Genomic DNA, 11,361 nt, shown 5'->3' with positions numbered 1-11,361 from the left:
AAAACTGAGGCTGTTGTAGTTTGGCCACATCGTGAGAAGGTATGACTCATTAGAAAAGACAATAATGCTAGGAAAGGTGTAAGGCAGCAGAAAGAGAGGAGGCCTCAGATCTGAGCCCAAGGACCTGAGCAGAGCAGTAGAGAATAGGGGGTCTTGGAGATGTCTCATTGACAGGGTCACCATGAGTTGAGGTCAACTCAAGGGCAGTTAACAACAACAAGAGAGAAGCCAGTGTGAGATGTACTGCACGACATTCGTGTTGCTGTTGGCATTTTAATCCTCAGCCACAATATACATTAACAATTCAAATTCTTCTTAAGAAATTTGTTTACCACCATTCAGTTTCATGTGCAAAGAATCCTCTTGTTTTTTGGGGGGAGGAGGAGAGATATTGAGGCTTCTGTACTATAAATTTATATTGCCTTAAGGGAGGAAAATCAATGCAACTGGAACGTAATATATGCTTTATAAGTTGTGTGGTAAATGAATTAGAATGTGCTTGTTGGCTGAATTAGCCAGCAATTACAACTCAGCATAGCTGGTGATAAAGGGGATAGTGTGCTTAGAATTTCATAGGTTGCATTGAATTTTACCTCTCTTCCCTCTCTGACAGCATTAGGCAGGGTGGGGTGGGTGATGATAAGGACAAAAGACCTCAGAGTAAAAGGCCTCAGTATAAACTCATTGTAGGGCAAAGTGTGCTAACAGCCAATTATGATGTTATTATGAAAGATGGCATTACAGCACTGAGAATATTGATTAGACCCGTGGCTATTGTGAAGCATTGGAAGAAATAAAGAATGAGGGCAAGATCAATATATGCATCTTTAGACCTATTTATTGCCGGGTGATTTCTCCGTTTCCCCCCTTCCTGTTCAGTGTGGCATAATTTACCTTCATAAAGTGTTCAACGTCAGGGGTCCATTATCGGAGTAATCAGTTTTGATTAGTAGAGAAAAGGGTACAAAATTGTTTAGCCTCTAGATAGAACTGTGAAAAGTGAGTAAACTATGCTTGACAGCACCTAATGCAGTTAGAATGTAGACTTAATTTGATTCCAATTCTTTATGGCTTTCCATGATCTCAAGCATCTATTGGTTTGTTAGCAGGGAAAAATATAATAGGAAATGGACCATGGCAGGTGGGAGGGGAGAGGGAGGGGAGAGATAATGTAGATTTGCAGGATGCAATTTTCCTCAATATAAACATTCTAATGCAATTTGATGCCCATTGTGTTTTAGTGTGCTTGGGCAGGAGCATTTAGCCTACAGATTTATTTTTGGAAAACTGAAATTTATATATTGAATGACCAAAGAAGATGCATTTTGCTCCATGTGCTCACACTCTTGGTCATACCTTAGAATTTCTTTTTGGTACAATATTTATATGCAGAAAAAGTCAAAGGATCTGAAAGTGAAAGCAAGGTGAAATGAGAACTGGTCTTTGGATGAGGAACTCTTGGTTTCTGATTACCGCTTGGTTGTATCCCAGTAGCTTGGACTTAAGAAAAATTGTGAGATCAAGACATATCCCCCAACATTTCACACATGAAAATAGGGACATGTGCAGACAAGCAACATCAGAGTGTGACCAAGCTGGCAAATGTTATTAATGAGGAAGAACAGAAAAGCTAGGAGAGGCTGTAGCATTTTGCTTTTGCCTGAGTCTGCAAGGAAGATAAAGATTCTGCCTTCTCCTCTCCCCTTTCTTGAGTGTAGTCTACTTTTGTACTGACTTCAGTTTGTAACAGGAGGTAAGCTGAAGACCAAGTGGGGAAGTGGGAGGAGGACAAAGAAACTACGACATTTAGATTAGAGTGCTGACACACCAGTAGAGTTATTGGTAGAATGACCTTTGCTACTTGTAATAGCACGCTTTTCTGCTGGGAGCCTGGAAAACTGATTCCAAGAAGTTCTCAGGGCTGGTTTTATTATTGAGCAGAGTGAGGCTGCTGCCCTCACAGAAGATTTGGGTTATCATGACTTGGCAGCAAATTCTACGTTATGTTGTATGTAGTTACTGCATTTTTATTGCTAAGGAATGGAGACAGGTGCTTGCAGCATTTTCTACCTTGTTTATCAAAATAACTTGGTTCCCCCTGGGTACTATTCACCTTGGCTTGAATGGGTGGCTGCTTCAGACTGCAAAATATCTTGGGCTGGCCTTGGAGACTGAGGGGCTTGACACACTGCCCCAAAAGGGTGGTCTGGAGCTGCCCGTTTTTCCTCTGGAGGGAGCCTGCAGCAACTAAACTGCATGCGAGCCTGCTCCAAAAGGAACCTGCTAAAAGTGGGTTCTTTTGGGCGCGTGCGGACGTCTCCATCATTGCACCATTAGTGCACTGTGGTGCATCAATGATGCAAACACAGCACAGCAACATATGGACGCTGCGCAGTGCTTGCGTCATGGATGCATGAGGCAAGGCTGCACAGTCATGGTGGCACCCATACATACTAGAGTTCGGGAGAATGTGGTTGCTGCATGCTCCCAAACTCTAGTATCAGCGGCGCCATGCCATTTTTGGGCTTTTTGCTCACTGATCATCTGAACTGCTTGTTCAAATCTTAAGCTTCAGTGCTTACGAAGAAATAGACCCAAGAACCCTAGAGAAACCTTCACAACATGTTCTTAAGCATTATTTCCTCTGAGATATATCACAGTAAATGTGTATGGGATTGCAGCCCTAATGAACAACCTGTATTGATTCAGTATGTACAGTAACAATGTGCAGCACTAGTCAACAATTTCACATGACCTATAGTGTAATTCCCAGAACACTTTTTAAAAGGGAAAAGAACATGCCACCACTCTGAGGCTTTGCAGCAGAGATAAGAAAATAAATATATTCTCCATCCCAGCAGAACTATTTGGATTTGGCATTCCTGTGTTCTAGCCCAAACTGTTCTTCCACTATTGAAAGTGCATGATTATGGTACAATTCAGAGACATAGGCGCATTCCCGACAGGCCCTATTGGGCGTCATCATTATGTGTGAGGGGTGGCGCTTCCTGACGTGCCTTGCCCTTCACACGTAACGAGGGCGTCAAAATGGTGGCACCCTATACAGAACCCTTTTTGCGGGTTCTTCTTGCTGCGTGAGGGAACCACGCAGTTTGTCTGCTGCGGTTCCCTCATGCAGCAAACACGGGTGCTGGCAGACCGCCCTTTTGGGCAGTCTGTAAAGCACCATAGTCATGATAACCTGGATCAGTTTATAAATATGTGTCTGGAATTTTTCTTCTATTATGCTCAATGTATTCCAAATAGCAAAATGTAATCAGTGTAATGGAATGAATAGCCTAGAATTATCACAGGAATTTACAAGATCAGTAGATGGTGACTATTAAAATTGCTTTCATATCAGTTTTATTGCATGTATTTAAGATAAGTAGATTTGAGTGGAAACTTACTCAGATTTTTATTTTTTATTTTTTGCTTTTGCTGCTTCTGCCTTGCCCTCTAGCAGTGAGAATGTCTGCTGAAGGGAAATGAAAGATGATAATACTAGCAGTTCCATTTGATCCCCCCTTTTGTGCTGAATCTTTCCTGCTGCAGCTTGGGATTTTTGCTATAGTGTGATGCTAAGGAGGGCGAGTCAGTAATATTTTCTGATAAGAGTGCAATAGCCTCAGTGATCCTCCTGGGCCAGCCATTCAACCCATACTAATGCTGAGCTGTAGATCTGAGCCTTCTTTATGAAAATTGATAAGATGAGTAGCAGGAACTGTTAGCTATCATTTCAGGATGCAGAGATTAGGTCTATAAAGCTGTACAGTAGCTCATGAAATCCATACCTTATTAGATGAGTTCCAGCCCCATCCATCTACCCATCTCCTCCTTTTTACTGTAATCTAACATGAGGATTTAATTTCACCCTTGCTTTAGATAAATAATCAATTATGGAGAAAGAGAGTGATGAAAGCCAGAGCAGCTGGTAGGTCAGTGTGGATGTGCATGTTGTTACAGGTATAAGCAGCAGGTATATGGGGGTCACCTGCAGCTGTAAAATTTTATGTCCATATAAAATTGACAGTAATATCTGAGCACACAGCACTTTCCCTATACTTAATCAGATCTTTAGAACTCATATGTGAAATACCTCCATCCTCCCATTTTAAAGGAGTTTGTGAACCAAATACTAGAGATGAAAGATGACTGTCAAGTCACAAATAGCCAGTGTTGGATTATCAGTGGTGCACTTGGGGCAAATGTTCCTCAGTGGCTAGGACTTCATGGTACTGCTGGTGCCACACACAAACCACAGTGCACTCACACATACTTTTTGCACCTCAATGCTTTAAAAAAAGAAATGCTCCTTGGAAGAGAGGAGTGGTATCTTTCTCCCCCGTATCCATCCCTAAGACTTAGGAGTATTGTCCAAGGGAGTGAAATTACAGGTGTTGTGTCATAGTGGATTTACTGCTTCTGAAGACTTTTATCACCTGGGATCCAGGCAGGAAGATGCTTGAAAAAGCAATATGCCCAAGTGTGCAAAGTGAGTTTTGTCTGGGAACTGTTTCAGGACCCCAACCACTTTAATCAGACTTTGCCAATGTTTGTTTGCTTGTTTATTTTCCAAAGGTAGAGACCAGTTAAATCCATCCATCCATCCATCCATCCATCCATCCATCCATCCATCCATCCATCCATTTTATACCCAACTTTTTTCCCACCAAGAGACTCAAGCCATCTTACAATACTGTATATACTCAACTATTAAGTAAAAAAATTTATGCCCCAAAATGTACTCTAAAATCATGGGTAGACTTATGTACGGAGCAATGAGTTAATGCTAATAAATTTCTTGAAAGAAGAAATGCCCACCTTTCTCTGTAGCCTTGTAATGGCTCCCTGTTTGAAGCCCTGGCACCTGCTCTCCTCTCTCCCTCTGTGTGTGTGTGTTTCCCTCTCAGCCTTCCTGCGCAGCCAGAGCTAACAAGCTGCTGCTGAAGCAATGTATACCCTGGCTTGTACCCCGTTTTGCCTGGAAGTCCTGGGGGTGAAAGGCAGAGAGAGAGAGAGAGAGAGAAAGATCTGTCCTCTATTTTTGCAAGCCCTGATCCTTGGGAGTCCTGAGGGTGAAAGGCAGAGAGAGAAAAAGGTCTGTCCTCTATTTTTGCAAGCTATGAGCCTTGGAGTCCTGGGGGTGAAAGGCAGAGACAGAGAGAAAGGTCTGTCCTCTATTTTTGCAAGCTATGAGCCTTGGAGTCCTGGGGGTGAAAAGCAGAGAGAGAGAAAGTCTGTCCTCTATTTTTGCCAGCTATGAGCCTTGGAGTCCTGGGAGTGAAAGGCAGAGAGAGAGAGAGGTCCGTCCTCTATTTTTGCAAGCCGTGAACCTTGGAGATGCTTCTGGTAAGGGGAAGAGTGTGTGTGTGTGTGTGCGCGCACACACACCAAGGTTTGTTTTCCCCTTTCCATGCCGAGACTGATGCTTGGGAGAGGTCCAGAGAGGGAGATGTAGGGAGGGAAGTGGTGCTTTGTTCCCCCTGTTTAGATCTTTTGTAACATCCTCCACTGTTTGCCCCTTGACTTATCCACGGGTCTTATCAAAACCCATGATTTTGGATCCAAAAACTGCAGTTGACTTATACATGAGGTCGACTTATACATGAGGTCAACTTATACATGAGTATTTACGGTACTTTAAAATAGAAGTTGGTTAAAACGTTATATTACAAAAATTAAAAATAATTAACTGCAGTACTAGTAAAAGCAGATGGTTCAAAGTACTTTAAATTATACTTAGTTGCAACATCATCTGCAGTTTGGCTGATGAGCCTGTCTAAGGCCAAGTACAATGACTGCTACCATCCTGTTCCATGTCCAGCATCTCAGTGGACTTCCTTAATATCCTTATTTCAGTACGAAAGCTCTGAAACAGAACAGGAATCAAAATCCAACAGCAAACTGGTGAAGACACTATAGGCAATGGGAAAAAGAACTAAATGTTATTTTATGTAGTTAGCTTTGTACATGTGTAGTTAGTTTTGTAGTTATTTTCCTTTTATTTCAGTATCAGTAGTCAATATTATATTAATTAAAGTAATTTAAAATATTTTAAAGGTACATTTACATAGACATATATTAACAATGATAAGGAATAAATTGAGGGTTTTATTTGTTAATAATTAGTGTGGCATGTTTTCTAATACTTAATGAAGAAATAGTTGTTAATTAACTGCAATCAAATTTTAATCTGTTTTAAATATATAATATAGCACTAATTTATATGTATTTTAAATGAAATCCAACAAAACCCAAATAGAAAGAACAGACCTTAATAACTTGGCCAAGCTGGAAAAAAACTGTTGTCCACTTGTATAAAATCCTTATTAAAATAAGACTTTGAAGTTTGTTTGAAAAAAAAATCCCATAAGGGGCAATCTTAGTACGGTAAAGAAACAAAACCTGTTGTAAATATATAGTAGACTCTATTCAAAGAATAGAAGAAAGGATTTAAAAATTCCAGAAGACCACATGCATCTTTCATTGCTTTGGCAAAGTTCAACAGTGATAATAAGACTTGTGGCATTTGGATAATAAATCCATGATCTTAAGGACTTTGTGTTCAAGCTCAAGAATGGATGAAAAACATTATTTTTATACAAAAGAGCATCCATCCATAAGGACAACATAGCTTAAAATTAATTACCTTGACTTCTTCTGGTTCGATAAATTATAAATAGAAGTGTATATTTCATTACTTAGAGCTCAACAGGGTGAAGGAGGCAGATAGTCTTGAAAAGCCCTGTGGCCTTGTTTGAACATGGAATGGACATACATAGTTCAGTTAACAAAGCCTCTGACAAAGAAGCTCCTGTTAAGCTCCAGAAGCTCTCTGTCATTGACTGATTGTTTTAATAACTAAGATGATATTTTATTAATGTCTGTTAGAATTATAATATTGTTGTTTTGGAGGGAGGGATAATGGGTTTTATTTTGTATTGTTGTATGTGACTCTGTTGTAAGCTGTCTCGATCCTGTTAGAGAGGTGAGCTATAATAATAATAATAATAATAATAATAATAATAATAATAATAATAAAGGTCTTTTTGTGGGAGCCCAGCCCAGCCCAGCCCAGCCCAGCCCAGCCCAGCCCAGCCCATGTCTTGTTTTCTGTCTATCTGGAAGTTGTTCTTTGCAGCATTGGCAGTGCAAGGCTGATGAAGAAGGACTGGAGAAAGACAGGATATGTCAGAACCACCCATTCCTTTGAGTTCAGTAAATCAGTCCTTTTTATTTCAACAGCAAAACTTTATTTCAGTTATTAACCTTATGCAGACAGAACTGACATAATTCCCAAACGTAAGCATAGAATAAGCAGTGTCTCACCCATGGGCTTTACCTTGATTTGTTCATAATCCTGACATTCTTGCCACAATCATGCCTGCCAGTGACAATGGAATTATACCTGTTTGTGTAAAAGCCATTGTTGCTTGTCTTTACAATCTCTGCTTTTGCCATTGTGCTCTCTTCCTGACTCCCACTTAACCCTGCCTCTGCCCTACCCAAGATGACTTTTGCATAATTTATTTTAATTAACTTTTTTCCTACACAATTCTGGCACTCTGCTACTGCAATTGAAGTTTAAATAAAATAAAATAAAATAAAAGAAATTAGAATAAATAAAGGCAACCATTCTGCTTGGGAATAATGAAGAGGAGAGGTAGAGACACTGAGACCACATGACTGCTAATACGAAGAATAATAGGACGAAGAAGAGCAGCATGGACAGACTTCAGGGACAGAGCAGGCAAGCCTGAGAGTCCCACCCAAGGGAACAGTCGCTGCTAAGCTATGGAGGAGGCATGTGGTCATAGTGGGGGACTCCTTGCTGAGGGGTACAGAAGCAGTGATTTGTAGGCCGCTAAAATGAGTACCCAGACTGTTGGGGGCAAATTAGCTTACTTGCTAATTAGCTTACTTGCAGTTCACCGCTATGATCTTTGGAATAGCGGTATATAAATAAAAAAAGAAAAAAAGAAGAAGAATGAACTCAGGCTTGCCAGAGAGGTTAAAAAGAATAAAAAGGGCTTTTTTGAATATGTCCACAGCAAAAGGAAGAAGAAGGAAATGGCCGGGCCACTGAGAGGAGAAGATGGCAAAATGCTAACAGAAGACAGAGAAAAGGCAGAATTCCTCAACACCTTCTTTGCCTCAGTCTTCTCACAAAAGGAAAAGGGTGCTCAATCTGAGGATAATGGAGCAGAGGACAGATTAGGGGGATTTCAGTACAGAATAAGTAAAGAGATAGTAGAGGAATACCTTGTTAATCTAAATGAATTTAAGTCTCCAGGACCAGATGAACTACATCCAAGGGTACTAAAAGAACTGGCAAATGTAATATCGGAGCCATTGGCAATCATATTTGAAAACTCCTGGAAAACAGGAGAAATCCCAGCAGACTGGAGGAGGGCAAACGTTGTTCCCATTTTCAAAAAGGGGAAAAAAGAGGATCCCAACCATTATCGTACAGTTAGTCTGACATCTATACAAGGAAAGATTCTAGAGCAGATCATTAAAAAGAGAGTCTGTGAACATCTAGAAGGCAATGCCATAATCACAAAAAGTCAACATGGGTTTCAGAGAAAGAAGCCATGCCAGACAAATCTGATCTCTTTCTTTGATAAAATTACCATCTTGGTAGATGAAGGGAATGCTGTGGATATAGTATATCTTGATTTCAGTAAGGCCTTTGACAAAGTTCCCCATGGCATTCTTGCAAACAAGCTTGGATTTGTAACTGGTTGACTGGCCGAACCCAAAGGGTGCTCAACAATGGCACCTTTTCATCCTGGAGAGAAGTGACCAGTGGGGTCCCACAGGGCTCTGTCCTGGGCCCAGTACTGTTCAACATCTTTATCAATGACTTGGAGGAAAAAACTGGGGGAATACTTATCAAATTTGCAGAAGACACCAAATTAGGAGGAATAGCTAATACCCCAGAGGACAGGATCAACATTCAAAATGACCTGAATAAACTAGAAAGCTGGGCCAAAGCTAACAAAATGAAATTCAACACGGAGAAATGTAAGATATTGCACTTAGGGCAGAAAAATAAAATGCACAGATAAAGGATGGGGGACACCTGGCTGAATGAGACTACATGTGAAAGGGATCTGGGAGTCCAAGCAGACCACAAGTTGAACATGAGTCAATAGTGTGATGCAGCAGCTAAAAAGGCCAATGCAATTTTAGGCTGCATCAATAAAAGTAAAGTGTCTAGATCAAGAGAAGTAATAGTGCCACTGTATTCTGCTTTGGTCAGGCCCCACCTGGAATATTGTGTCCAGTTCTGGGCACCACAATTTAAAATGGATGTGGAGAAACTGGAGCGTGTCCAAAGGAGGGCGACTAAAATGGTGAAAGGTCTGGAAACCATGTCCTATGAGGAAAGACTGAGGGAGCTGGGGATGTTTAGCCTGGAGAAGAGAAGGTTAAGAGGTGATATGATAGACCTGTTTAAATATTTGAAAGGATGTCATATTGAGGAGGGAGGAAGCTTGTTTTCTGCTGCTCCCGAGAACAGGACCCAGAACAATGGATGCAAGCTACAGGAAAAGAGATTCCACCTCAACATTAGGAGGAACTTCCTGACAGTAAGGGCTGTTCGACAGTGGAACACACTCCCTCGGAGTGTAGTGGAGTCTCCTTCCTTGGAGGTCTTAAGCAGAGGCTAGATGGCCATTTGTCGGGGATGCTTTGATTTGGATTTCCTGCATTGCAGGGGGTTGGGCTGGATGGCCCATGCGGTCTCTTCCAACTCTATGATTCTATGGCCTGTTACAGACTGCCAAAATAAAGCTGCTTCAGGTCTCTTTGGAGATATGCTGTTTAAATGATGCATGGGTCCTAAGAGTCCGGAGGTCACGCCAAAGCCACACTCCATTCCTAAGCACTGGAGTGCAGCTTTGGTGCAGCTTCCGGATTCTTCGGATGCATGCATCATTTAAACAGCATACCTCCAAAGAGACCCGAAGCAGCTTTATTTTGGCAGTCTGTAACAGGCCAAAGATTCTATGATTCTAATATCACAACTACCCTGCTGTGATGTTTTACACCTGGGAAGTAGCATGATTGGCAGCTTTCCAATGTCAGTGAAAAGGTAAGTCCTGTGCTTGGCAAACACAGCAGATATGGATCAGAGGAAATTATAAGTATGGCCAAAGCCATTTTAACCCCAGGTCTAATCACAGTTTAAAAGTCTACTTGTGTAGTAATCACAGATTTTCATTCTTGGGTGGCAGCAGTGTTCCAGCAATAAACAATGAAACAAAGTCTTATCTGGGAAAGAATGGGATTCTGTTCTAGGTAATCCTACTGTAGCTATATGTACTTACTACATACAGTAGGCAAAGTAAACAACTGCCATCAGAATCATTTACTGAGCATGTGTGAAGAGCAAAACAGAAAGAAAAGAGGAAAGCAGACTTGCTTTCCACACCAGCTACCCAGGTTTGTTGAAAAAGCATAGATCTGTAAGTTTCACCATCAAAATGGAAATCATAAGAGAAGTGGTGGCTGTTGAAACAAATAAAAATTATCCAGGGATGTATTTTAAAAGAACCTTTAAAGTGGTCTTTAAATGATATTCTTTACCCTACTAATATTATCTGTTCTGTTGCCTCATTTACCTTACAACACTGGCTCAGAATTTAGGGATGTCCCATGACATTTTTTAGATTGAGGCAGAGCAGCAAATGGTAGCAGCTTGCCCTCCTGACTGTAGGTGTATAGTTTAATTTGCCATTATTTGGCAAATGATCCAGAAACTCTCACAAGTTCCTCTCAACAGTCCTAGGATTAAAAAAAAAAATACAACAGAAACAAAGAACTATAGCAACAACAATAATAATGTAGAAACTGTCCTGTGTGCTACCCTAGCATGACAGCCACAGTTTGCTTCCTGAGACAACTGCCACTTCTAACTACTCAATGACCAGGTCCTGTCTACAGGTGGAATATGCCATTTCATAAATTTTGATCTGTGTTAAAAAAAACCAACAACAACCATCCAAACACTTCTTCCTAGTAAATAGCACATAATAGCAAATCAAAGTTTTCCTTCAGTCCATTTATTGCAGTCCTTACTGGCTAAATTGCAGGGATTATTTTTATACAGGAAAGTATTTATAGTACTGAGTCCCCCTCCCCCTCCACCTTCAGCTTGTATTGAATCCTACCGGGCAAATCCCACTGATTTAATGGGTTTGTTTTAGTTGGGATTAACAAAATGATTCAGGCTGGCTAAGAACTATGCCAGGCTCAAGATTTCAGACCCCAAAATGTGAAACATAGAGATGCTCCTTGTGATGTAATGGGAATGATCTTTGGTGATGTTACATGGTGATATCCCTGATG

This window comes from Sceloporus occidentalis, unplaced genomic scaffold (assembly GCF_023333645.1).
Source record: "Sceloporus occidentalis isolate IW3139 unplaced genomic scaffold, rSceOcc1.0.p SCAF_3, whole genome shotgun sequence".
NCBI lineage: Eukaryota > Metazoa > Chordata > Lepidosauria > Squamata > Phrynosomatidae > Sceloporus > Sceloporus occidentalis.
The sequence above is the reverse complement of the archived record's forward strand: the minus strand, read 5'-3'. Positions refer to the sequence as shown.